At 44.0% G+C, this 26,205-nt stretch overlaps 1 long non-coding RNA gene across 1 annotated transcript; it reads left to right on the plus strand.

Moving 5' to 3' along the window:
• Window positions 1-8,329: 8,329 nt before the first annotated feature.
• Window positions 8,330-25,141, plus strand: LOC124882508. Its single transcript, XR_007041917.1, has 2 exons — window positions 8,330-8,372; window positions 24,880-25,141. It is a non-coding gene; the product is annotated as an uncharacterized LOC124882508 (long non-coding RNA).
• Window positions 25,142-26,205: the final 1,064 nt, after the last annotated feature.

Below are 26,205 nucleotides of genomic sequence, written 5' to 3' on the forward strand. Positions count from 1 at the left end.
TGCATGTATCTGCTCATATAGGTTTTTTTGTCATCCATCAAAGGATGCATCTGTTTCACAGTAAAACCTTCTTTTCTCTACTTCTGTGCATTAGTCTGCTGAAAAATAGCGTCTCTCTGTAAAGACACGTCAGCCTATTCATTTCCGCTTTAAACACAATGTAGATGGATGGATGGTTCAGGATGACGGAGCTGCGCTTATGCTCTGAGGGCCTCAGTGATGCTTGGGCCATCACTGAGGCTCAATGAAGTCAGCACATAAAGACAGAGCGAGCCTGCTCCTCTGCTAACCCTCATTCTGAGCGTTATGTAAAAGAGGAAGAGAAGCCACACTAGCGCTGTTGCAGCCAGAGGTGAAAGTGGGCCTCTTGCTCTTAGTATATGTGCGTACTGTGAGAGGAGGGCTATAACTGGAGTTGCACCGATACATCGGCTGGTAAAGGGAATCGCACAATTTTGCACTTGCCCAGTCGAAGCAAAGAAGTCCAATGTTTTTCTGATCAGTGAATGCACTAGGCACTGTCAGCACCGTAAGCAAATAGGTCAGAAATTGAGTGTTAATAGTTTACCAAGGTCTAGGCTAAAACGGGTAGATATGTGGTTTAAACCTAACTTTCTTTAACATCTACAATTGGTTTTAGATGTTTATTAGAAGTCTAAACCCAGAGCTGTTTGAGCCGAGATTAACTAGCGCTAAACAAAACTAGTGACCCAAGCCAGCCTCAGAGTCCAAGACATTTTACTTTGTATTATTCATGTATTTATTATTGTTAGGAAAATATATTAAACTTCTTCATGTGCCTCAGCGACGTCCTACCTCTCTCTCTGTGTTACCAACAACTCAGAGGAGCTGTGAGGAGTTCTGGTTGGAAATTACGCTACTTGCTGTTCACCTGACATTTTTCTTCTTATTCTTTCGGCATAGCTTGACTGCTGAACACATTAGATAAAAATGTTTTTCCATCTGTCAATGCAATATAAAAATGTAAATATCTCATCATCCCCAAGTTGTTCACCCACAAACAAAAAACGTTCCTAATATTTTCCACACATTGATATCAGTACCATAGTATCACAACTGAAATTGTTGTTAAAATACTTTTTGTGGACCTTACAAATTTAGAATTTTAGGTATAAGCTACCAAGCAGTTATGAAACTCAACTAAATAGGTTTAAAAATAAATGTATAATTGACTCATGACTCCCAGTGAAAAATAGACCAGATTTCAACACTGAAGCTATTGAATTCGGGTATTTTAATCATGAGGTACCCTCTGGTGTGACAGATGTTGCTGTGGGAAAAGGATGCAGTAAGCTGTTTTCATCATCAGCTAGGTGTGTAAAATTAAGTCAGGGGTAAAAAAAAACCTCTGAAAAGGAATCCGTATTTTCTACAGATGACTGTTGCAACCTCAAGTGGTGAGACTTTAGCCAGTGACAGGAAGCTAAACATATTTCTGCAAAATTGCTCAGTTGAAGAGTCCAACCCACATAGCCCACATTTTTAGCTGAAAATACATAAATGTCAAAATGCTTTATAGAAGTCTTGGCTAAAATTGGTAAATATTTGCTCTAAACATGAAAGATTTTTTGAAATGTTGTTTCTATGTTTTTTAGAAGTCTAAATGTAGACCTTTTTCACCAAGATTGACAAGCATATGAAGTAGAGTGGGCTGGGCTATTAACAGAGCATTATTACTGGGTTTGCTACACAACTGCACACTTCATAATATGAATACATTCCACACGTCCAGGAACCTTGATGTGCATCACTTGTGGTCTCAATGTCTTGGAGAGTAGAGTATTTACTTTTTACATTTATCATCTACCTTTGGATTATTCTTTTGATTATTTTGTCTGTCATACAAGCAAATCAGTTACAGAGATCTTGCCCTTGAATGAGTGTTTTCAGGTGTGCATAAAAACTAAAAACAAAATTGGTAAGCTATAATCTGTTCAGAGACTGATGTTTAATTAGTAATGGTAATTATGCTAATTGCTTTAATTTATCATCTCAAATAGGTGACTAGAAGGATTAGTTTAGACAGTCAGTGTTTACAGAAAGCTGAACATGCCAATTTCAAAAATAATTTTTTCTTTTTTTGGAAATATTTGTGCAATCCTGTTTAACCGCAGAGCTGTGTAACATAGACTGCTTCCTACTCGCTATCTCTCACCAGACATGCTGTTCATGACAGATTATCTGCCACAATCAGACACATATCAAATATTAAGTTGGGTGCTAGTTTTAACTATTCTTGACAGGAGTTTGTTGAAAATAATTTAATATGTTGTGATACTAGGCACTTCTACATTTTGAGGTGAAATAAAAAAGTGACGCTGCATTGCAGTAAATTATGCTGTAAATCTTTTAGTTTTATTTGTAAAGATACCGCTGTCCCATAATCTGGAGAATTTAACTGTTGTAGTAGATTTCCAGTCATACAGAAAGAGTCAGTTTTGTAGTTTTAGGATGTTTCTGAGAAATGTTTTTCTTATTAAGACAATTTCATTTAGATTTTTAAAGAAAATCAAAGAAAAGAGTATTTTGTTAGTTATACTTCCAATAATTGAAATCAGATCGGCTAAAATTAGAATCGAAAGATCAGAGTTTTAAAAAATCGGTGATCGGAAATCGGTCTCCAAATCCCTCCAAATGATTGCTGCATCTATTGGAAATTGACACTGCTAAACGGGCAAATCTGATTATGCATTAAGGGTTTAAAAGTCTGCTTTTAGATGGTTAGGAAAATGTCAAACTGGTACTCAGAAAGCATCCTCACACGTTTCGTTCAGGTTCCTAGTAGAGAAACCTTGTCTAGTTCACTATTTCCACGACCTGAACCTTATTCAACCTCCGTTACTCGATTTTTTAAAGGCTACCATTTAATAACACAAAGCATTTATCAAAAAAACAAGAGAGCCTCATGAATATTCAGGAGGCCAACTTTGCCAGAGACGCAACAGAATCTGTTAAGATCAGTGCCAAGGAATCCCCCGCTGTGTAAAAAGCACCTAGATCACTCGGGCTGCTCTGTACACTACGCATGCATCAAGGGGCGTTCTCGCTGTCTTCGTTCCTTTAACAGCTCACCCACCCACGTACATCTAAATGTTGAAAATTCCAGCACAAAATCAAACCCTCCCACATGCTTTCATGTTTACAGGCTCAGACTGCTGGATCCTGAGGTCCACATCCTCACTTTTTTTTCAAGGAAGTCTCAAGTTCAGCAGCTCATCTGAACGCCACACTTTAGGTTCAATCCTTTTTTAATAAATCTATATCTGGACAGACCCTATTTTTTCTGACACAAACATACAATTTCATATTTATGATTTCTGCACTTGGATACGCATGTTTTTATCACTGGTCACAGTCATTTCCTCTCTGTTTAAACATGATGAATATAGGTGTTTACAAGTTGTTACATTTGTGTGTAACAACGTACATCAGTGTGTTTGAAAACAGAGGTAGGGCAGCAGAATCGTAATGTGGGCACATCCTAAAGTTGACCTCCAGGAAACTTCCACATCATTGTCTTTTCCTGCTAATTTTTGTCTCTTGAAAATGATGCATGTACACACACAGCGTGTACACCTTCAAGTAACAGACTGCTATGTTTTTGTTTATCACTTCCTCTGTAGCAACAAGTCCGAATCCAGCTGGACTTACAAGCAAGCTGGCAGCTAACATCCCTCCATCCAGACGACAAAGCTGTGGGTCCACTGCCACAGATTTCCTGTTGCTGTGGTGCATATGAGTTAAAATCTGAAGCAGCATGAAAGTCCCTATTGTCCAGTACAACACTGGGTTACCATGGAGACAGAGATGAAGGACAGAAACATAGCTGACCAAGGAGTTGCACTGACTTCTTAAAGACAAAGCACATTAGTGGCGTCAAATACTTGTCTAACAATACCATCCCCAATTATTTTATTTCAAACAATCCACATCTGCTGATCAGCAGACGGCACTCCCAAGAGCGGCACCCAGGACCCATTCTGATAACTGTCCAAACCTGGAGTCCAATAATCTGTCTCAATCTGGCACGTTGCATCTAATGTGTGTGAAAGGTGCCAGTTGACATGAGTGACACGATAAGACACATTGAGGACAAGAAAAAATTGCTATTTTTTCTCACAGTATGTATTTGACAATAAATTGCTTGTTACTTGCTTTGATTATTAATTATTAACTAATATTAAGGGAGGGCTCTAGGTGACAGGTCAGACAAAGAGCGGTTCAAGACAACCTCATGAAGACTAAACAAACGAGGCACGTGACGTCGTCCGGTACAGCGGAGCCGGGGTCCCACCCTGGAGCCAGGCCTGGGGTCAGGACCCGTCAGAAAGCACCTGGTGGCTGGGTTGCTCCTCGCAGGACCCAGCCGGGCCAAGCCCGAAGGAGGGACGCGAGGCCATCCCCCAGCGGGCCCACCAACTGCAGGGGGAACTGTGAGGGACTGGTGCAAAGAGGATTGGGCGGCAGATGAAGGTGGAGACCTCGGTGGCCCGATCCCTGGATGCTTAGGCTGGCTCTAGGGACATGGAATGTCACCTCGCTGGGGGGGAAGGAGCCTGAGCTTGTGCAGGAGGTCGAGAGATATCAACTAGAAAGAGTCGGGCTCACCACCACGCACACCCATCTCCTCGAGAGGGGCTGGACTCTCTTCTACTCTGGAGTGGCCCACGGGGAGAGGCGGTGGGCTGGGGTGGGTTTGCTGGTTGCCCCCCAGCTCAGCCATCTCGTGTTGGGGTTTACCCCAGTGGATGAGAGGGCCGCATCCTTGCACCTTCGGGTTGGGGACAGGTCTCTGACTGTCATTTCGGCCTACGGGCCGGGTGGTAGTGCGGAGTACCCGGCCTTCTTGGCGTCCCTGTCGTGGGTACTGGATAGTGCCCCTCCCGGGGACTCCCATTATTCTGCTGGAGAGGCGTGATCGGGAGGAATGGCCTACCCGATCTGAATCCGAGTGGTGTTTCGTTATTGGACTTCTGTACTAGTCACGGATTGTCCATAATGAACACCATGTTCAAGCATAAGGGTGTCCATCAGTGCACTTGGCATCAGGACACCCTAGGCAGGAAGTCAATGATCGACTTTGTTGTCGTATTATCAGACCTTCGGCCGCATGTTTTGGACACTCGGGTGAAGAGAGGGGCTGAGCTGTCCACTGATCACCACCTGGTGGTGAGTTGGATCCGCTGGAAGAGGAGAAAGCCAGACAGACTTGGCAGGCCCAAGCGTATAGTGAGGGTCTGCTGGGAACGTTTGGCAGAGGCCTCGGCCAGGGATGTATTCAACTCCCACCTCCAGGAGAGCTTTGACCAGATTCGGGGGATGTTGGAGACATAGAGTCCGAGTGGACCTTGTTCTCCGCATCTATTGTCGATGCTGCTCCCCGTAGCTGTGGCCGTAAGGTCTGTAGTGCCTGTTGCGGCGGCAATCCTCGAACCCGGTGGTCCACCGGCAGCAAGGGACGCTGTCAAGCTGAAGAAGGAGTCCTATCGGCTGTGGTTGGCTTGTGGGACTTCTGAGGTGGCTGACGGGTACCGTGAGGCCAAGCGTGCCACGGCCCGGGCTGTGGCAGAGGCAAAAACCCGAGCCTGGGAGGAGTTCGGGGAGGCTATGGAGAAGGACTACTGGTTGGCCTCGAAGCCATTCTGGCAAACCGTCCTGCGCCTTTAGGTGGGGGAAGCAGTGCATCGCCAACACTGTTTACAGTGGGGGTGGGAGGCTGCTGACCTACCCTCATCTATGGCCATGAACGTTGGGTCATGACCGAAAGAACGAGACACAAGCGGCTGAAATGTGCTTCCTCCGTAGGGTTGCCGGGCACTCCCTTAGAGATAGGGTGAGGAGCTCGGCCATCCGGGAAGGGCTCGGAGTAGAGCCGCTGCTCCTCCTCCAATAAATCAATCAATAAATCAATCTTTATTTATCGCCATATATGCAGGGCATACAGATAAATCGAAATTCCATTTCTCTCTCTCTTTCTCAGAAAGTTTAAATAATTAAAACAAAAAATGGTTAAATTTAAGCAAGAGTAGGGTTAAAATTCAGGGGCATGGATCAGAGGGGAAAGGTGGTGGACAGAGTTCAGCTTCCTGACAACCTGGTGGATAAACTGTTCAGGAGTTATGAGGAGTGAACTTGGAGGCTCCTGTACCATCTCCCTGAAGGGCAGGAGGCTGAAGTGGGGATGTGAGGTGTCACCAGCAACGCTAATTGCTCTGCGGGTGCGGTGGATGTCAAAAATGTTCTTTAGGGAGGGCAGAATGGAGCTGATGATCCTGGTGGCTGTGTTTACTATATTTTGCAGAGTCTTTCAACAGGTGGCAGTGCAGCCTCCTTACCACACAGTGAAGCAGCCAGTTAGAAAGAGCACATGATGGAGGAGGAGCTTTTGATCTTCTCAGTTTGGGGAGGAAGTAGAGGAGTTTTTTAGTCTTCTTGGCCAGGGATGTGGTGTTGTTAGTCCAAGAAAGGTCCTCGGAAATGTGCACTCCCAGAAACTTGGTGCTGCTTACCCTCTCCACAGCAGTACCGTCAATGGTTAGTGAGAGATTCTGTGGAGGACTACTCCTGAAGTCGACAACAATTTGTTTGGTCTTCCCCAAACTCGGAAAGAAATTGTTGTCCTTACATTATTGGACAAGTCAGCTCACCTCACACCTGTAGTTGGTCTCATCATTGTTGGTGATGAGGCCCACCACAGTTGTGTCATCCACAAACTTGATGAGTGGTGTTATAGGTGAGTACACAGTCATGTGTCAGCACTGTAAAGAACAGCAGGCTCAGCACACACCCCAGCGGAGCCCCTGTTCTCAGCATGATGGTCTTGAAGATGTTTCTGCCGATCCGCACATTTTGTGGCCTCCCTGTTAAAAAGTCCAGCACCCAGTTGCAGACAGAGGATTTAATGTTGTGCACATGTTTTTGTATGAGCTGCTGTGGAATGATTGTCTTGAATGCACAACTGAAGTCCAGGAACAGCACTCGTACATGTGAGTTCTTGGAGTCCAGGTAGGTGAGGGCTGGATGAGAGCAGCAGAAATGGCGTCCTCTGTGGACCTGTTTGACTTGTATGCAACTGGAACAAGTTGTCAGAAGGAAGAAGAATGGATTTAATGTTCTACATAACCATCCCCACTAATGTGTGATTATAAGACTAATACTGTAGAGTTCTGTTTTATATCTTGAGTTCTTCTAATTGCTATATAAACAATGAGTGCCACACCTGTTGACAGTGACTTCAGACTTGGAAACTTTCAAAGACTTAATTCCAGTAAACAGCATTATGATTGGTTTGAACCAATTGAAAAATCAGAACTGAATGGAGTGTCTCTCATTTAACACAAATTCAACTAATTTACTTTTATGCAAGCCATGGTAAAATTATGTTTATTTTATAGTAGAGTGACAATTAAATATATTTCCATTCTCTTTAAAATGGTACACACATTTGTCAGACTTCTGTCTTGTTCATTTTAGTTCTTTCTCCCCAAGTTTTTCTAATTTGCTCGTTAACTGATACTAGTATACTAAATGAAGCAAATGTGTCGAGTTACATCCTGATGGAAAAAAGTCTGAGTGTCTAATACCTATGACCAGAGATTTGTTTTCAATGGTTGAAACGACCATTAAAAAAACCCAAAATATGATTGGGATTAAATGAGAAAACTTTAAGAGACTAAAGTCCAAATTTAATTTTTGGTGAAATACACCAGACAAGAAAAAAAGGGGAGCAAAAAAAGAAAAAAAAACCCATGGGATTTCCCACGTCATATGCTATTTGCTCAGTAGTTTTTAACAGCTCTGATGGCAGAGGCTTGTTAAAATTTTAAGAACGTGAATATTTTAAAATGCGAATCCTATCTATAGTAACAAGAGGTGAGTCTCTGCAATCTGAGGATATTAAAACCAGACAATGCAGAATCCTAAACTTTCTCAAATCATTTCCTCACAAAGCTCATAAAGAGTAATAAAATAAACACAATGCCACGATCTGACTGGGGTTTTGTTTTCTCCCTTTTGTTTTGAGTTCTGTGTCATTTTTTGTTTATTTTGCTCTTTAGGAAATTCTTGTTTGTTGTTTGTTTAGGGATAATTTTACACGTCCCCATGTTTTACCTTGTTCGGTCATTTTCACATGTAGTTCTTTCCAGTGTTTGTACAGTATTTGCTGTCATTTTCGCTCAGTCAATTCATGCTCCCCTACAGCTGCAGCTCATTCAATTAATCAAACTCACCTGTTCATTGGTTCATTGTTCATTGGTTGACTCCTCCCAATATATATGCTCTCTTTTTTTCACTCCTTGCCGGATTATCCTGGGTCCTCTCATGGCCTAATGCTCTTTATCCCGCTCATGGTCAGTGGAATTCCTTATGGTTTAGATACCTTTGCTGCCTTTGTTTCTTGTTTATGTACGTTTTAGATGCTATTTTTAAAATCTTCTCTTTTCTCATAATTTTGCCTGTCTGCAGATCTTTTTTTTAAGACTTTATTTTTGCTTTTTCTTAACTAGATTTGCTTCTGATTCTGAAATCTGAAAGGTCTTTTGCCATCTTGGCATAAAAGGACTTCTATGCTATTGAATGTTCATATCCTGTCATATGGCTTTGTCAGAAAAATTATAAACAAGCACATAAACTTTGAATGTATAGCAATATAGAATTTATGAATCAATTAGAGAATGTGTATATCAAGGGTCCACATTTAAAATAGGAGGAGGTCCACTCCCTCCCTCATCAAAACACTTTAGGGTCCAAACATTTTAAATCAAAAGACAAAAATATTTTCTTTCATCTTTATTTACCATTTAATTAACACAAGAGTTTTTTTTAGACTATTGATCAATTATTCATATGCCCATGAAATCATCTGCTGAACAGAAAAGAGCAATCCAGTTTAAGTACCAATATTAAACACACTTTGGATGGCTCAGTTGAGCTGGGTCTTTGCAACTTGGTAAAATTCTGCTCTCCTTGTTCTGCTTGTGGCAGGGATGGCCATTTGCTTAACCTTTTCCTTAAGTGGTTGTCCTTCTTTTCGATCTTAAAGTGTTTCTGCCACAGCTTCCATGCACTCTTTGATCATTTCCTATTCAGTGAAAGGATTTTTGTGTTTTCCCAAAATCCACTGTACTCCCAGTGAACAGTTGTATGCTCGCTGTAAGAGACCGGATGTTTCGGTCCGTTAAATGTGTGATTTTCATAGTCCACTTTACATATTTTTGATAAGGCCATCTTCTTTTACTAACTCATCTGTGCACCAAGTCATTGTACTATCAGCAAGCGTGAGCTCCCAAGCTAGTAACTTAGCAACCTGCGTTGAATGACCCATAGACATTAATACGTAGATGCCCTATCGAACGCTGAACGGCGTCTCGCCGCCATTTTTGTGGAGTCAAGTTGGAGAGCGAAAATGCCTCTTACGTGTGCAGCATGGAATTATTCGAACCGTTTAGGTGTCCACACCAAATCATGGAAAGGTGCACTTTTTTGTAAGAGTTCTCATAAAAACTCTGACTTTATACTTGTAATTTAAAAATATATATATATCTTAGCCTGGCCCTGATTCTCCGTCATACCTACGAACATAAGTGTTTGTGTGTGAATAAATAAGGTGAGGCATTACGTAAATCTCTGTAAAAATGTGCTTTACGAAATAAAGACCCTTTATTTGTAATAGTTCACATCGCAGCCTTGACTCCAGCAATATGGCGGACACACGGTTACATCTCAGCAGCGCCAACCCAGTCGAGTGTCTATGGAAGGACCCACATAGCCTCTTCTTTGTCGTTTTCTGGCGGTTGGCGTACAACGATGCGGTGAATTACTGCCACCAACTGGCTTGGAGTGTGGACCAGAATGTCGCTGACGAATATAGCTGTCCGTCACGCCTCTTCAAAAGTCAGACGCAGCTGGCAGAAATAAAATGTTTATGTCTATATAGTAAATGAGAAACTGCTTTGCGGTTTGGGTAGCAGTAGGGACGCTCCGCAGGGCGATACCATATTAACACAAGATGAGGCGCAAGTGAAGTTAGACACTGTTGGACAACATGCAGTAATATATAAATGTTTAAAATCAGGTTGGGTCCGGATTGGATGGCACGTGAGTCCGGATCCGGACCCTGGTATATACAATACATATTCAATTCAATTCAAAAAAACTTTACTTATCCCAAAAGGAAATTAAATAAATATATAAATATATCTTCCCATTCTTCTACTGCTTTTTATTTCTACTTGGAGGCCTGAATGGAACTCGAACACCTGTAGTACAAAATGTAAAGTTTCTCTTTAACCCCCACCTTGAGATCCAATATGGCGACCGTGGATCTAAAAACACACCCACAGCTTCTTTGATGCGCTGTTTTTAAGTTTCTTTTGTTTTGTTACTTGTAACATTTGTCTCACAAAGAATTAAATACAATATGTTGGTGATAGTGATGCTACAGTGTTTTAATGGATAAAAATACATCACTGGCTGGTATTACTAACAGCAATTAAACAACAATTAGTAAATTCCAGTGGTTTTCCAACATGTTGATGTGACATTGTCCCCAAAGCTGAGTTCCGATTTCCAAGGATACAGAGCACAGCAATAACTGAACACCTGGCCTGATATCCCATTTTAATCATCACTCCCAACAATTAGCCTTATCCTTACAATGTTTACTTTCACCCTGGGCTCTAATCATGTCCTAATTCTTTCTGTGATGAAGAGGATAGACAGATTTTGTCCCTCAAAACAAAGATCTTTCAGAAATACACGTGAACTGAACTATTACTATTTTCTTTAATGTTTTTTTTTAAGAATTTGCTTTATTGGTCAGGTTTGTGTACAAAAACATCGTCCACAAGGTTTAGGACTGTGTTCATAGCTGGAAAACCATAATTGCAGCCTCCACTGTAATTCAGCCCACAGGTGTTAATTTGGTTGAGATCAGGACTCCGTGCAGGCCATCCAAGTTTCTCCACACCAAAGTTATACACTTGCAGCCATGGACGTGATTGGAACACCTGAATTTATTGATTTGGTGGTATGACCCAGTACTTTTGGCAATGTAGTGTATGTTACCATTTTGGTAATAGATAAATGTAATTTGTGTAAAAGTGCACTGAGTGGTCAGTGTGAATTGAAAAGTGATATATAGGTTCTGTCCATTAATCACAACCCCTTAAGACTACAAAACACGATTTATTCACAGTTTCATCACCAACAGTCGATGTTTTTCAAGTCATTTACCCTCTAACACTCTTGAGCCAATCCCCCCCTCTTCTCTTTTTCATTTTTTAAGGTTTAAAAAAATTAATTTAAAAACAGTGCTTTCTTCCAATGACACACCATTCCCACTGTGATGCATTGCGATGGCAGCATCATGATGCGGTAATGCTGCAGCCACCATGGCATCATGCCTACATGGATGCTGATGACACATTTGTCAACAGCATGCATGAAAGGAATTGAGTGTAGCAATCAAGCTGAGAGGTCAATTTAAACAAATAGTGGCAACGAATGAATTTGCATTTCTGAAAACACCACATCCCAATAAACAAGTCTGACTGTAACCAAGAGCAGAGACCTGCACAACTACCACAGGGAAAACCCCATGACTCACTGGCTTCACTGTCAGAACTATAGAGGAATGTTGAGATGTGCACGGTGCATGCTGAATGTATGGATAATTTCCTTACAAATTATGTAAGAGGGTTAAAAAGTAATAAAATCCTTAAATAAATAACCCACCCCTGGCATTTTCAGCTTCATTGTATTAATGAATGTTGCATTTCAGAGCTGCAGAAAGAAAGCTTGCAGCATGAGGACAGTGATATAACATCAAGGAGCCAGTTTGAGTGGACTGGAGAACAACAAGAGACTGTACTTTAAGATGTAGGGTCATTCCCGGATGGGTCTAACATTCATCTGTTTCTCCTTTGCACTTAATCAAGAGCTTGTTTCACCTTTTAAACTCCCCCCTCCCGTTTAAAGGAATTACGAACGCTTCAGCTGGTTTCAAAGCGGAGCCCCCCATGGGCCTACAACATTAGTCTTCTATTTGTTTTTTTATCATTCCTTCAAAGAAGCATGGAGTTAACTACATCTATGGGAACCAACACATGTTAATGTTACTTGTCACACTTGCAACCAATCATTGTTGCAACTGTAGAATGCAAATTATGCATTTTCTTTGTATTTTTTATTGGTTTATGCAGTGTGCAACTGTTAGTTTGTCAACACTAGAGGTGTCACACTGATTCAGTGTTTTGTTTTTCTTCCAGAATGACCTTTTCCACATTTGCTGTGTCCCCTGTATGATTTGTAGCAAAGTGATTAGGGGACTTTAGTTTAGTTTTCTAGCTTTCCTCTCCTACCCTAGCTGTGGACCTCTGCAGCTCCTCCAGTTACCATGGCTCTCTTGGCTGCTTCTTTTGATAATATTGTCCTTGTCTGGCCAGTCAGTTTAGGTGGATGGTCATGTTTTGCAATTAGTGCATGTTTGCAGTTGTGCCTTACTCTTTCTATTAAAGATGATAAATTGAACAGAGCCCACTGAGATGTCCAAAGCTTGGGATATTTTTCAGAACCTTGCTTTAAATTTCTCTGCAATCTTCTCTTTGACCTGTCTGCTGTGTTCCTTAGTCGTCATGATGTCTCCAGCTGATTTATACTCAGATTAAATTACATTCAGGTGGACTTGGTTGGTTGGACTAGATTTTGATTTGGGGTTTTAGAGTAAAGTGAGATGAATATATATGAATATTTCAATTTGTAATTATAAAAACCTTTCCTTTCCCTTCAAAATGATGTGTTTCTGTATGCAGGCCAAACTTGTAAAATCTTAATTCCCTGCTCCCACTCATCACACTTAAAGGGGCGATTAACAGGTTTCTGCACCACTTGATGGCATGCTGAGGAGGTAATGTAATTATCTGAATCAGGTATGCTGAAGCATAGACAGGACAGTGAGTCCTGGGAATCAGCATTGAGAACCACTGGTCTAGACCATTCTTCCTGTACATGGCTGATTGAGTACATCACTGCCACACTTCTGGCTGCGAGGTGTGACGTAACCTTACATAAAGTGCACACAATGAGAAGAATTTAGTCCAATCATTTAGGAACAACTGGAGGAGAGACAGGTAAAAGTACATCAAAGTGTGTTTATTGGGACCCATCAAAAACATCAGCTGTTGAGAAAAGCACCCAGAGGCAAAAACTAAACACATCTTTCTGCTTCGATCATTTCATATCCTTGTCATGTATTCTATGTTCTCTCTTAACGCGCAGGTTATTGCCATGCATCATAAGATCTCCATAGGCATACTTAATGTGTTCCTCAGTGAGTCAAGAACGGTATTATGATGGGTGGTGCTTCACCTGTCAGATTCCAGGATGTTAGTTTTCACCAGGTTTAAAGCAGTAGGCAGATGACTACTTAACCATGGCATCTAAATGTGTTCATACACCTTTCCAGACTTTTTCTGCAGTATAATTTAAACCCACTCCAATAGGCATGCGTCAATTTGAGTTTCTCTTACTATAATACTAAAGAGAATTTAAGTACACCCTTTCATCAAACTTTTTGACAGGTGGGTGGGACTTCCGGTGAGGGCGGGATTTCCGGTGGGGGCCATATGGGCGCCATGTGGGCAGGAGGTCACGTGGTCAAGCAGGTGGTGTGTCCAAGGGGGCGTAACAGTGGATGCTGATTGGTTGTCGTCATTAGGGGCAATACCTTAAATGAGTCAATTAAAACACAGGGGTGTGTTTGTTATAAATAGAACAAGACAAATATGGTATTATCGGAAACTGTTTGGCATCAGCACCAATTAAAAATAGAGGGGGTGTGTTTGTAAGCATCGTTAAACCTTGAATAACCCAATGAAAACAATAGGGCGTGCCTTAGTGTTTACTTTAAATACAGAGATAAAACTCTGCACTTTACATGCAGCATTCGTTGGAAAAAAAGAACACCCGTTCAACAATGGCTAGAGTTAAGAGAGTTTATCGTCAAGCGGAGGAGAAACGCAACGCGTGCCAAGATGATGATGATGAACAAGCAACTGCATCATATACTTCCTCAACGGAGATACCTATCGGAATTCCCGTCGTGACATACTCTACCGATGATGAGGATCCAACATCAACTTCAACAACCATGGTTGAAAATCAGACCTCGGTTTGGCCAAGAGGTATGTCAGTTCTGTGCGAAACCCCAGTGACCGTCTACCAGTATTCATCCCGTGAATTGAATGCTCCTAAGAAATCAACATACTACATCTGCAGGGTACAAAGACCCCTGTTCAAGACTCTGCAGGAAGAATGGTCTTTGGAGCCATATGGCCTGGTTGGCAGCTGGGGTTATATTTTCATGTATGAAATAGGAGAGCTTTGCCTGTATCAATTGGATCAAGATGAGGTATTTAATGGATCACTGGCTCTGTGTACACTCACCCACAGCGACTGGGCTGTGTTAAAGCTTGCAATCCCGCACCTTAATGATAGCCCTGAAACAGTCTCAAGGCAGGAGAGGGAGGAAGAAGAAGAAGAAGAAAATGAACTGTCTCCTCGACCTGTAAAACGAGCGAGAATGTTTCATATACCATCCGATGTTGAAATAGCTGAGAGAGAACCTCTCTTTAGCGCAGTGTGGGGGTCAAAAACCACAGCAAATGGCTGCTGGTCTTTTCGGGCAAGCAGACGCAGGAACAACCGGACGAGTCCCTCAGATCTGTTTGTGTTGGAGGCTTTCAATCAAGACTGCGGCGTATTCAAGACAATGCTGGCTCTGCCGTTTGAAGCTTGGGCAGAGAAGATGAGTGAAATTGGACATCGTCTTTCCGACCTTTTCCAAAAGTCACGAAGTTGGATCGATGTCATGTCAGTGAAAAAAACGCTGACGTTTCCTGTTTTACGTTTAGAACGAACCCTCTTCTGAGGACACGCCCCTTCCTATGATATATATACGGGTGTACTTAAATTCTCTCTTACTAAAAGTATGGATTCATTGCATTTTCATTAAAAAAAATCTAATCACTTTTATTTACAAGAACATTTTTGTCACTCATTTCAAAAAGTGAAATTCACATGTTATTTAGATTAATTCAATAGTCTTGATGAAAATGGCTTACCCATAATGAATTGGACCAGCTTTTGGTACCTTTGGCAGTGCTGCAGGTGCCATGTCCTGCTAGAAAAAGAAACCAGCATCTCCAACAGCAGAAGGAAGCATTAGGAGCTCTAAGATTTCCTGATAGATGGCTGCGTTCACTGTGGACTTCAGAAAACCCAGTGGACCAACATCAGCTGAAGACATGGCCAAAATCATCACTGACTGTGGAAAATTCATACTGGACTTTAAGCAACATGTATTCTGTGCCGCTCCAGTCTTCCACCAGACTCTGGGACCTTGATTTCCAAATGAAATGAAAATTTTCATCTGAAAAGAAGAATTTGGTCCACTGAGTAGCAATCCAGTTCATTTTCTTCTTAGTTCAAGTAAGATGGTTCTTAAGTTGTGTCTGGTTCAGGAATGGTTTGACAGGAGGATATCTGTAGCCCATGTGTAGGATTCTTCCGTGTGTAGTGCTGACTCCAGTCTCGGTCCACTCCTTGTGGAGCTCCCCCAAATTATTAGATGTATCTTAAATGAAAATTCTCTCAAGGCTACGCTTATTCCTTTTGCTGGTGCACCTTATCCTACCATTTTTCTCCTTCCTCTCAACTATCTGTGAACATGTTTTAACTTTTTTACATTTTAATTTCTGCAGAATTTTGGGTTTTCATTATCCGTAAGCCATATTCATCAAAATGGCAAGAAATAAAGGCTTGACATATTTCAAGGACGGGAGAATGCTGTGATAAAAATTGAGATTCATTGTCTGGGATTGTTACTTTTTTCACTCTAGGTTTCATAAGAGCCTCAATTAAATCAGCATTTATGGAAAAAGTATGTCATGCAATTATAATATTCTGTTTTGCTGTACAATTTCACCACCTTATGTAGCTGGTGTGCTAAACTACTATTCAATAATGTACACGTTTGTAATGTACTGCCTATGCTTCTAAACAGCCAAATTGGTCTTTCTTGTAAGTGAGGGGAAACTGTGGCTGCCTTATTTAAGTCAGCTAACAGGCAGTGTGCAGCAACAGGTTGGAAAGGGGCAGGGCTTCCTACAGCCGGATAAAACTACAGACGCTCCGTCACTTTCTCTAGCATCTCATTAAAAGGACTTTGAACTGTAGGAATGCTATTACTTTTTTGAGGTTTTAAAACCATAACTTTTTAAAAACTTGGCAAACCTTGACATGAGAAAATATTCCAAGCCTAAACTCCAATACTCAAAAATCAAATGACCAAACTGTGAGCCAAAAAAGCAAGATGCTGCACAGAACCACCTCATTAGGGATGGCCTTTCTCCAACCTTACCTATTCCCTCTTATCCATTTTGTTTTCAAAATGTCACAGGGATCCATTTCAGTTCTTTTTGTATTACTTTTTGAAAAATTAGTAGGAGATTCCTCTGATGCATGCTTTTATATATCCCAGTGGAGATGAAACAGACAGAGCGTCAGACCTGTCTGTGCAGTGTGCTTCATCAGCAACCTGTCGACAGACACACTGCCAATTGGGACAGCGGCCAAATGGCTGGCTGATTTTCTCCCTCCACTGATTCCAGCACAAAGCACACTTTCCCTGACCAATGAAAACTCAAACACAGTAACAGACTGACAAGCAATCAAGTAGAAATTCAGCCTAAACAAAATGTGGTTGCATACATTTATTCACATGTGCTTTAGGTGCAAGCAAACACAAACTACAGCTAAAGAAAGACCCAGGGGAGTCCTGAGGCAGTATTCATGCTGCCTCCAGCGCCGGTTTACCATTTGACTACATTTCCATATTGGAACTGGCACTAAGCAGAGCCTCCCAGAGCTAGATAAGATGTGCCTGTTTATCTGTCCTGCAAGATGATGCTGAATTGGATGTAAACTCCATGTAAAACCTTTAACCTGCTGTCTTGTCACTGGTTTGGAGGCCATTCTGAATGTGAATTTAGAAAGCAGGAAAAGGGGACATTTGCACTTCCTTTTCCCTGAACACATACACACCATCTCATAAATGCTGCTCCTGTCTGACACCGCCATGTAACAATAGTTCCTGGAGTTACTTTGCATATCAGACCTGACATAATGAGGAGATACTGTACAGTGTCTAAGGAAAGTGGGTGTGGGGCTGGAAGGTGATACTACCACCTTGTCTGGCCGGCTAAACAAACCTGACTCAGAAGCCTGCCACCCCGTTGGAGCTCCTCGGTTTCAGGCCGTCAAGTCAGGAGGAGCTGTAACTTCAGATAATAGAGATGGCTGCAGCAGACAAGAACCACTGGTGTCAGGAAGTTGAGGTCCAAACCTTTATCATCAGCACTTGGAAACATTCTGTTAGAACTTTATTTTGTTTCAGTGTAGAGGACCTGCTGTTAGAACCTAGTCAGAAGAATCTGTAGATTATTATCCTACAGATATTTTGTATATAGTACCCTACAAAAGTTCTCCTTCTCCTTGAACTCTTAAATGTGTCACATAAAAAAAATAATCAACAAACTTTAGCATTTTATGTAATGGACCCACAAAGTAAATACAAATATAAAGAGTTTGGCCCTGTGTCACTACCAGTCCTATACATCTAGAGACAGAAGCCTTTGTCCATTCTTATTTGGAAAATAGTTTTAAGTTCAGTCAGATGGGATGAAGAGTGTCTGTGAACAGCAATTTTCAAATCTGGCCACAGATATCTGGACTTTAACTGGACCATTATAACACATGAATGCTTTAATCTAAACCAGTGGTCTGAATACAGTAGTCCTTGAGTGTGAGTGTCCTGCAGTGTTTTGGCATGTCTGTGCTTCAACACATTTGAATTAAATAATTAGGTCATTAGCAGAACGTTTCTGCATGTTAAGGAAGTAATTCAGCTATTTGACTCAGGTGTGTCGGAGTACCTAGGAGTTGCAGGACACCGCACGGTCCTCCAGGACCTCAGTTGGAGACCCCTGATATTGTTGTTTTGGATTTTATTTTGGTGTCTTAGATTAAAAGGAGCTGATTATTAATGTATTAGATTTTTATTTGTAAAAACTTTGGAAATCTATGTATACTTTTATAGACTATTCTTGTTGAACTATCACATAAAGTCTGAAAGAAAGTTGCAGGCACTGGAGGAGCTCTGATGCTAAATCATCTGAGCAAGTGCTAACAGAAAGTGATACATAAAACAACTGGAAACTCAACATACAGATGTTTGGACAGATGTTTCTCTGAGCAAGAATGTTGCTGGTGCACTCCTCTTTATGTAGACAGAGACAACCGAGGGGTCTTTTGAAAGCATTGCACGGTCACTGGCCTCAGGGGGGTCTGTTCGGAAGTCAGCCCAGAAAGTGCTGCACATCACCCAAAGCTTACGCACGACATAGACGATGCTATTTTTATTTTCCCTGTCCTAGTAGAGTAAACAGGGAGAAGTCCTGAAACCACGTCACTGTGAGCTTACACAACGTTCTACCGCCTCGTATCTGAAAGCTGTTTGGGTGGTACAAAAGACAAGAATGTATGTCCTATTAACAGCTGTCACTGCTTGATGGATAACAGCTTTAGATGTGCCAGTCGGAGGTATAAACCAGGAATAAGCCGCAGGATGGAACAGTCTCAGTCATTTTCAGAGGAGGGTGGTTAAAAATAAATTCCCTCCAAGCCCCACATGACCAGATGAGATCACTGATGCATACACCTTAAGAGCAGAATGGGATAGACAAGACAATGAACACAAATCGGTTTCCTTTTCTTTGATTCATTCTGCCTCTAAAAGCGCAGCATTTTGCCTTGTGGACAGGCAGAGCTGATGACGTTCAGAATCATGTTTTCAGACCAGACCTCTCAGGGGATCATTTTGTGCTGGGAATTAGGCTCTGACAGAGTCCCTCAGCTTGAGCACACTCTTGCCAGTCACCCCAGCATGGGGTCAGGTCAGGGCCATGGCCCGATGCCTGGCACACGTATCTGTTCCAAAGCCTGATTGACCCTATATTGGCAGGAAATGTGTACAGGTCCTTCTCAAAATATTAGCATATTGTGATAAAGTTCATTATTTTCCATAATGTCATGATGAAAATTTAACATTCATATATTTTAGATTCATTGCACACTAACTGAAATATTTCAGGTCTTTTATTGTCTTAATACGGATGATTTTGGCATACAGCTCATGAAAACCCAAAATTCCTATCTCACAAAATTAGCATATTTCATCCGACCAATAAAAGAAAAGTGTTTTTAATACAAAAAACGTCAACCTTCAAATAATCATGTACAGTTATGCACTCAATACTTGGTCGGGAATCCTTTTGCAGAAATGACTGCTTCAATGCGGCGTGGCATGGAGGCAATCAGCTTGTGGCACTGCTGAGGTCTTATGGAGGCCCAGGATGCTTCGATAGCGGCCTTTAGCTCATCCAGAGTGTTGGGTCTTGAGTCTCTCAACGTTCTCTTCACAATATCCCACAGATTCTCTATGGGGTTCAGGTCAGGAGAGTTGGCAGGCCAATTGAGCACAGTGATACCGTTCGTTCGTTCGTCGTCTTCCGCTTATCCAGGACCGGGTCGCGGGGGCAGCAGACTCAGCAGAGACGCCCAGATGTCCCTCTCTCCAGACACTTCCTCCAGCTCCTCCAGGGGGAGCCCAAGGCGTTCCCAGGCCAGCCGAGAGACATAGTCCCTCCAGCGTGTCCTGGGCCGTCCCCTGGGCCTCCTCCCGGTGGGACGTGCCTAGAACACCTCCCGAGGAAGGCGTCCAGGAGGCATCCGGTATAGATGCCCAAGCCACCTCAACTGGCTCCTCTCGATGTGGAGGAGCAGCGGCTCTACTCCGAGCTCCTCCCGGATGGCCGAGCTCCTCACCCTATCTCTAAGGGAGTGCCCGGCCACCCTACGGAGGAAGCTCATTTCAGCCGCTTGTATCCGTGATCTCGTTCTTTCGGTCATGACCCAAAGTTCATGGCCATAGGTGAGGGTAGGAACGTAGACCGACCAGTAAATTGAGAGCTTTGCTTTTCGGCTCAGCTCTCTCTTCACCACAATGGACCGGCACAGCGCCCCCATTACTGTGGCAGCCGCACCGATCCGTCTGTCGATCTCCCGCTCCATTCTTCCCTCACTCGTGAACAAGACCCCGAGATACTTAAACTCCTCCACTTGAGGCAGGAACTCCCCTCCAACCTGAAGAGGACAAGCCACCCTTTTCCGGTCGAGTACCATGGCCTCGGACTTGGAGGAGCTGATCCTCATCCCAGCCGCTTCACACTCGGCTGCGAACCGCCACAGCGCATGCTGTAGGTCTTGGCTAGAGGGGGCCAGCAGGACCACGTCATCCACAAAAAGAAGAGACGAAATCCACTGGTCCCCAAACCAGACCCCCTCCGGCCCTTGGCTGCGTCTAGAAATCCTGTCCATAAAAGTTATGAACAGGACCGGCGACAAAGGGCAGCCCTGCCGGAGTCCAACATGCACTGGGAACAGGTCCGACTTAGTGCCGGCAATGCGGACCAAACTCCTGCTCCGCTCGTACAGGGACCGGATGGCCCCTAATAAAGGGCCCCCGATTCCATACTCCTGGAGCACCCCCCACAGGGCATCACGAGGGACACAGTCGAATGCCTTCTCCAGGTCCACAAAACACATGTGAACTGGTTGGGCAAACTCCCATGAACCCTCGAGCACCCTGTAGAGGGTATAGAGCTGGTCCAGTGTTCCACGGCCGGGACGAAAACCACACTGTTCCTCCTGAAGCCGAGGTTCGACTATCGGTCGGACTCTCCTCTCCAATACCCTGGCGTAGGCCTTACCAGGGAGGCTGAGGAGTGTGATCCCCCTGTAGTTGGAACACACCCTCCGGTCCCCCTTCTTATAAAGGGGGATCACCACCCCAGTCTGCCAGTCCAGAGGCACTGTCCCCGACCGCCACGCAATGTTGAAGAGGCGTGTCAACCATGACAGCCCTACAACATCCAGACACTTGAGGTACTCAGGGCGGATCTCATCCACCCCCGAAGCCTTGCCACCGCGGAGCTTTTTAACCACCTCGGTGACTTCAGCCTGGGTGATGAAAGAGTCCAACCCCGAGTCCCCAGCCTCTGTTTCCACCACGGAATGCGTGATGGCAGGATTGAGGAGATCCTCGAAGTACTCCTTCCACCGCCCGATAATGTCCTCAGTCGAGGTCAGCAGTCTCCTGCCCCCACTATAAACAGTGTTGGCAAAGCACTGCTTCCCCCTCCTGAGGCGCCGGACGGATTGCCAGAATCGCTTCGAGGCCAACCGGTAGTCCTTCTCCATGGCCTCACCGAACTCTTCCCAGGCCCGAGTTTTTGCCTCTGCCACAGCCCGGGCCGCAGCACGCTTGGCCTCACGGTACCCGTCAGCCGCCTCAGGAGTCCCACAAGCCAACCACAGCCGATAGGACTCCTTCTTCAGCTTAACAGCATGCCTTACTGCCGGTGTCCACCACCGGGTTCTGGGATTGCCGCCACGACAGGCACCGCAGACCTTACGGCCGCAGCTATGGGCAGCAGCATCGACAATAGATGCAGAGAACATGGTCCACTCGGACTCTATGTCTCCAACATCCCCCGGGATCTGGTCGAAGCTCTCCCGGAGGTGGGAGTTGAATACATCCCTGGCCGAGGGCTCCGCCAGGCGTTCCCAGCAGACCCTCACTATGCGCTTGGGCCTGCCAAGTCTGTCTGGCTTTCTCCTCCTCCAGCGGATCCAACTCACCACCAGGTGATGATCAGTGGACAGCTCAGCCCCTCTCTTCACCCGAGTGTCCAAAACATGCGGCCGAAGGTCTGATGATACGACAACAAAGTCGATCATCGACCTCCTGCCTAGGGTGTCCTGGTGCCAAGTGCACTGATGGACACCCTTATGTTTGAACATGGTGTTCGTTATGGACAATCCGTGACTAGCACAGAAGTCCAATAACAAAACACCACTCGGATTCAGATCGGGGAGGCCATTCCTCCCGATCACGCCTCTCCAGGTGTCACTGTCGTTCCCCACGTGGGCATTGAAGTCCCCCAGCAGAATAATGGAGTCCCCGGGAGGGGCACTATCCAGCACCCCCGACAGGGACGCCAAGAAGGCAGGGTACTCTGCACTACCACTCGGCCCGTAGGCTGAAATGATAGTCAGAGACCTCTCCCCAACCCGAAGGCGCAGGGATACAACCCTCTCATCCACTGGGGTAAACCCCAACACGAGACGGCTGAGCTGGGGGGCAACAAGCAAACCCACACCAGCCCGCCGCCTCTCCCCGTGGGCCACTCCAGAGTAGAAGAGAGTCCAACCCCTCTCAAGGAGATGGGTTCCAGAGCCCACGCTGTGCGTGGAGGCGAGCCCGACTATTTCTAGTCGATATCTCTCGACCTCCCGCACAAGCTCAGGCTCCTTCCCCCCCAGCGAGGTGACATTCCACGTCCCTAGAGCCAGCCTAAGCATCCGAGGATCGGGCCGCTGAGGTCTCCACCTTCGTCCGCCACCCAATCCTCTTTGCACCGGTCCCTCACGGTTCCCCCTGCAGGTGGTGGGCCCACTGGGGGATGGCCTCGCGTCTCTCGTTCGGGCTGTGCCCGGCCGGGTCCCGCGAGGAGCAACCCGGCCACCAGGTGCTCTCCGACGAGTCCCGACCCCAGGCCTGGCTCCAGGGTGGGACCCCAGTGATACCATGGTCAGTAAACCATTTACCAGTGGTTTTGGCACTGTGACACTTTGCCAGGTCGTGCTGAAAAATTAAATCTTCATCTCCATCTTCAGCAGATGGAAGCATGAAGTGCTCCAAAATCTCCTGATAGCTAGCTGCATTGACCCTGCCCTTGATAAAACACAGTGGACCAACACCAGCAGCTGACACGGCACCCCAGACCATCACTGACTGTGGGTACTTGACACTGGACTTCTGGCATTTTGGCATTTCCTTCTCCCCAGTCTTCCTCCAGACTCTGGCACCTTGATTTCCGAATGACATGCAGAATTTGCTTTCATCCGAAAAAAGTACTTTGGACCACTGAGCAACAGTCCAGTGCTGCTTCTCTGTAGCCCAGGTCAGGCGCTTCTGCCGCTGTTTCTGGTTCAAAAGTGGCTCGACCTGGGGAATGCGGCACCTGTAGCCCATTTCCTGCACACGCGTGTGCACGGTGGCTCTGAATGTTTCTACTCCACACTCAGTCCACTGCTTCCGCAGGTCCCCCAAGGTCTGGAATCGGCCCTTCTCCACAATCTTCCTCAGGGTCCGGTCACCTTTCTTCGTTGTGCAGCATTTTCTGCCACACTTTTTCCTTCCCACAGACTTCCCACTGAGGTGCCTTGATACAGCACTCTGGGAACAGCCTATTCGTTCAGAAATTTCTTTCTTTGTCTTACCCTCTTGCTTGAGGGTGTCAATAGTGGCCTTCTGGACAGCAGTCAGGTCGGCAGTCTTACCCATGATTGGGATTTTGAGTGATGAACCAGGCTAGGAGTTTTAAAGGCCTCAGGAATCTTTTGCAGGTGTTTCGAGTTAACTCGTTGATTCAGATGATTAGGTTCATAGCTCGTTTAGAGACCCTTTTAATGATATGCTAATTTTGTGAGATAGGAATTTTGGGTTTTCATGAGTTGTATGCCAAAATCATCCGTATTAAGACAATAAAAGACCTGAAATATTTCAGTTAGTGTGCAATGAATCTAAAATATATGAATGTTAAATTTTCATCATGACATTATGGAAAATAATGAACTTTATCACAATATGCTAATATTTTGAGAAGGACCTGTATACTGCTGTGAATTCTCAGAGCTTGGCTTCTAGGAAGATTTGACTATCCATAAGTGCAGCTCTGCTGTGAGTTATGCCCACTTTCACCTGAGATCACCTGCAACTGTTTGGAGTAGTGTCAATTTTATTGAAGTCAATGAGTTTTCCATTATTTAAATCGAGTGTAGGTTCTTCCCTGAGGGCAATGTTTGTCCACTTAACTTGATCAAAAGATGACAGTGTTAGGCACTGTTCCAAATTTCTGTATAATATTCTATCATCCAGCTGGAGAGAAGACATGTTAACCTTAAAATCTTTCAGGGTTCTTTTCAGGTTTGCTAGTTGACTTAAGGTGAGCTCTGTTTCCTTGTATAACCCTGGCCCTAACCCTACCTTGGTAGCTTAAATAGTGAACTAAAGATGGCCAAATGCAGTCCAGATTCCATAATCTGTGAATCAGGTACCACCATCAGCAAAAACCAGCTGCAGTACATTTTCTTACACTGGATGCACTGTGTGCAAAACAGAGGGCGCCCACTACCCATGGACTGAACATTTAAAGCATAGCTGATAGATCCTTTCTTTTTAGGTACTCATGCCGCCCCCTTATAGAATGGCAACCTGGGCAGTGAGCCACATTGCCCGCATCCAAAGCCACCAGTGATAATGGGAAAGTCAAAAGAACTTGGCTAAGACCTAAGAAGGAGAATTGTAGATTTACATAATTTGGGAAAGCAACTCAGGCTACAAATTCCAGGATCAGCATTTTAAACAATTCCAGTAGTTAAGTTAAGTGAAGTTCTGGTTGCTCATTAAGTATGGATGGAGCTGAAGATGGCCAACCTCTCCCATCAGTCAGGATCTGACTTGTCACAGGCGGGGGGGGGGGGGGGGGGGGGGTCTCAGCAGAACCATCCAGAACCCCAGCAAGATCTGATTAAAAAAAAAAGGGAAGCACCTTCCTGTTGCTCAAGGTTGGGGATTTTCCTCTTTCTCTCCTCATCTCTCTCTCTCTGTTGCAGCGACAAACGTGGCCAGCGAGCTGTGATCAAACCATGCTTTCATCCCTCCTCTTCGTCTTTCCTTCTCTCATCAGCTGGAAAGCTTCAGCAGCAGGATGCCGCAGATTAACAAACCACCTCCCTCCTCCCATCCAGTGCAGAGGATGCTCCCTCTTTGACAACGAACCTCTACTGCTACCTTCTGGCCGCAGCTAAAATAACAGCCAGATCTTGTGGTGTCAACCTAGTGAAAGCATGCCCAAATAAACTACAGTATTCAAGATGTGTGCTTGATTAATCTCAACTAATAACAGCAGACTCTTTTGAATTTCAGGAAAGCTGCGCGTGTGTCTGAATCAACAGCAGAATGTGGTGCTAATTTCGTGAGTGGCCTTCTGGCAGAAAGAAGTGCCTGAGAGGTTGAAGAGCACAGCAGAGCAAAGGAGCCATTATCTAATAGGACAAGCTCAGCATTTTTCTTTTAAATACCCCCCCGCCCCTTCTTCTTCTGTCACAGTGAAGTGTAACCAGAGTTCAGCACACCTCAGGGGTGAACTGGGGTTGAGAAAAGTTACAGACTTTGTCCCTTGCTACACTGCAATATTATATAAGACTATCTTAGCTTTTAATGCCATTGGATATTTATGGTGCTTTTGCAAACGTATTCACACCCCTTCACTTTGTCACATTACACCTACAAACTTTAATGTTTTGGGGGGATTTTATGTAATAGACTAACACAAAATGGTACATAATGGGAAGTGGAAGGAAAACGAAAGAAACCCATTGTTGAAAGAGAGCCATGGAAGGTCCTATTTAAAGTTTTCCACAAGTCATGCTGTGGACCCAGCGAACATGTGAATGTGCTCTGATCAGATGGGATCATAATTAAACTTGTTCAACTACCTGCAAAACGCTACTCATCACCCTGAACTTTCCTTTTACACAGTGAAACACGGTGGCTCTGAATACAAATGGTATACTTTTTAACAGAAGTATAACCTTTGGAAAACCATGTATTATCTTTACACTGTTTAATTTGTCCTGCTTGCTAAGATAAAATCCCAGTAAATTACAGTGAACTTTTTAGCTAAACTGTGACAAAATGTAAAAACAAAGTATTTTTCTCAAAAGAAAATGAGACAATCTAGTTTTTAAGCTTAAGCTAAAGACTTTAGTAAGACAGGCTTTGAACTAGGTTTGGGCTAAAAAGAAATACAAAAATTATTTTGCATATTCCAGTCTCTTTTGTGTCCTTTTATAATGTATAAAGTCATACTCGCTAAATTAGAATATGCATTCCAATGAGGCTCGTTTGTCAGATTAAAAGTACCTTTTGAAAATAAC

Source organism: Girardinichthys multiradiatus, chromosome 15 (genome assembly GCF_021462225.1).
Source record: "Girardinichthys multiradiatus isolate DD_20200921_A chromosome 15, DD_fGirMul_XY1, whole genome shotgun sequence".
NCBI lineage: Eukaryota > Metazoa > Chordata > Actinopteri > Cyprinodontiformes > Goodeidae > Girardinichthys > Girardinichthys multiradiatus.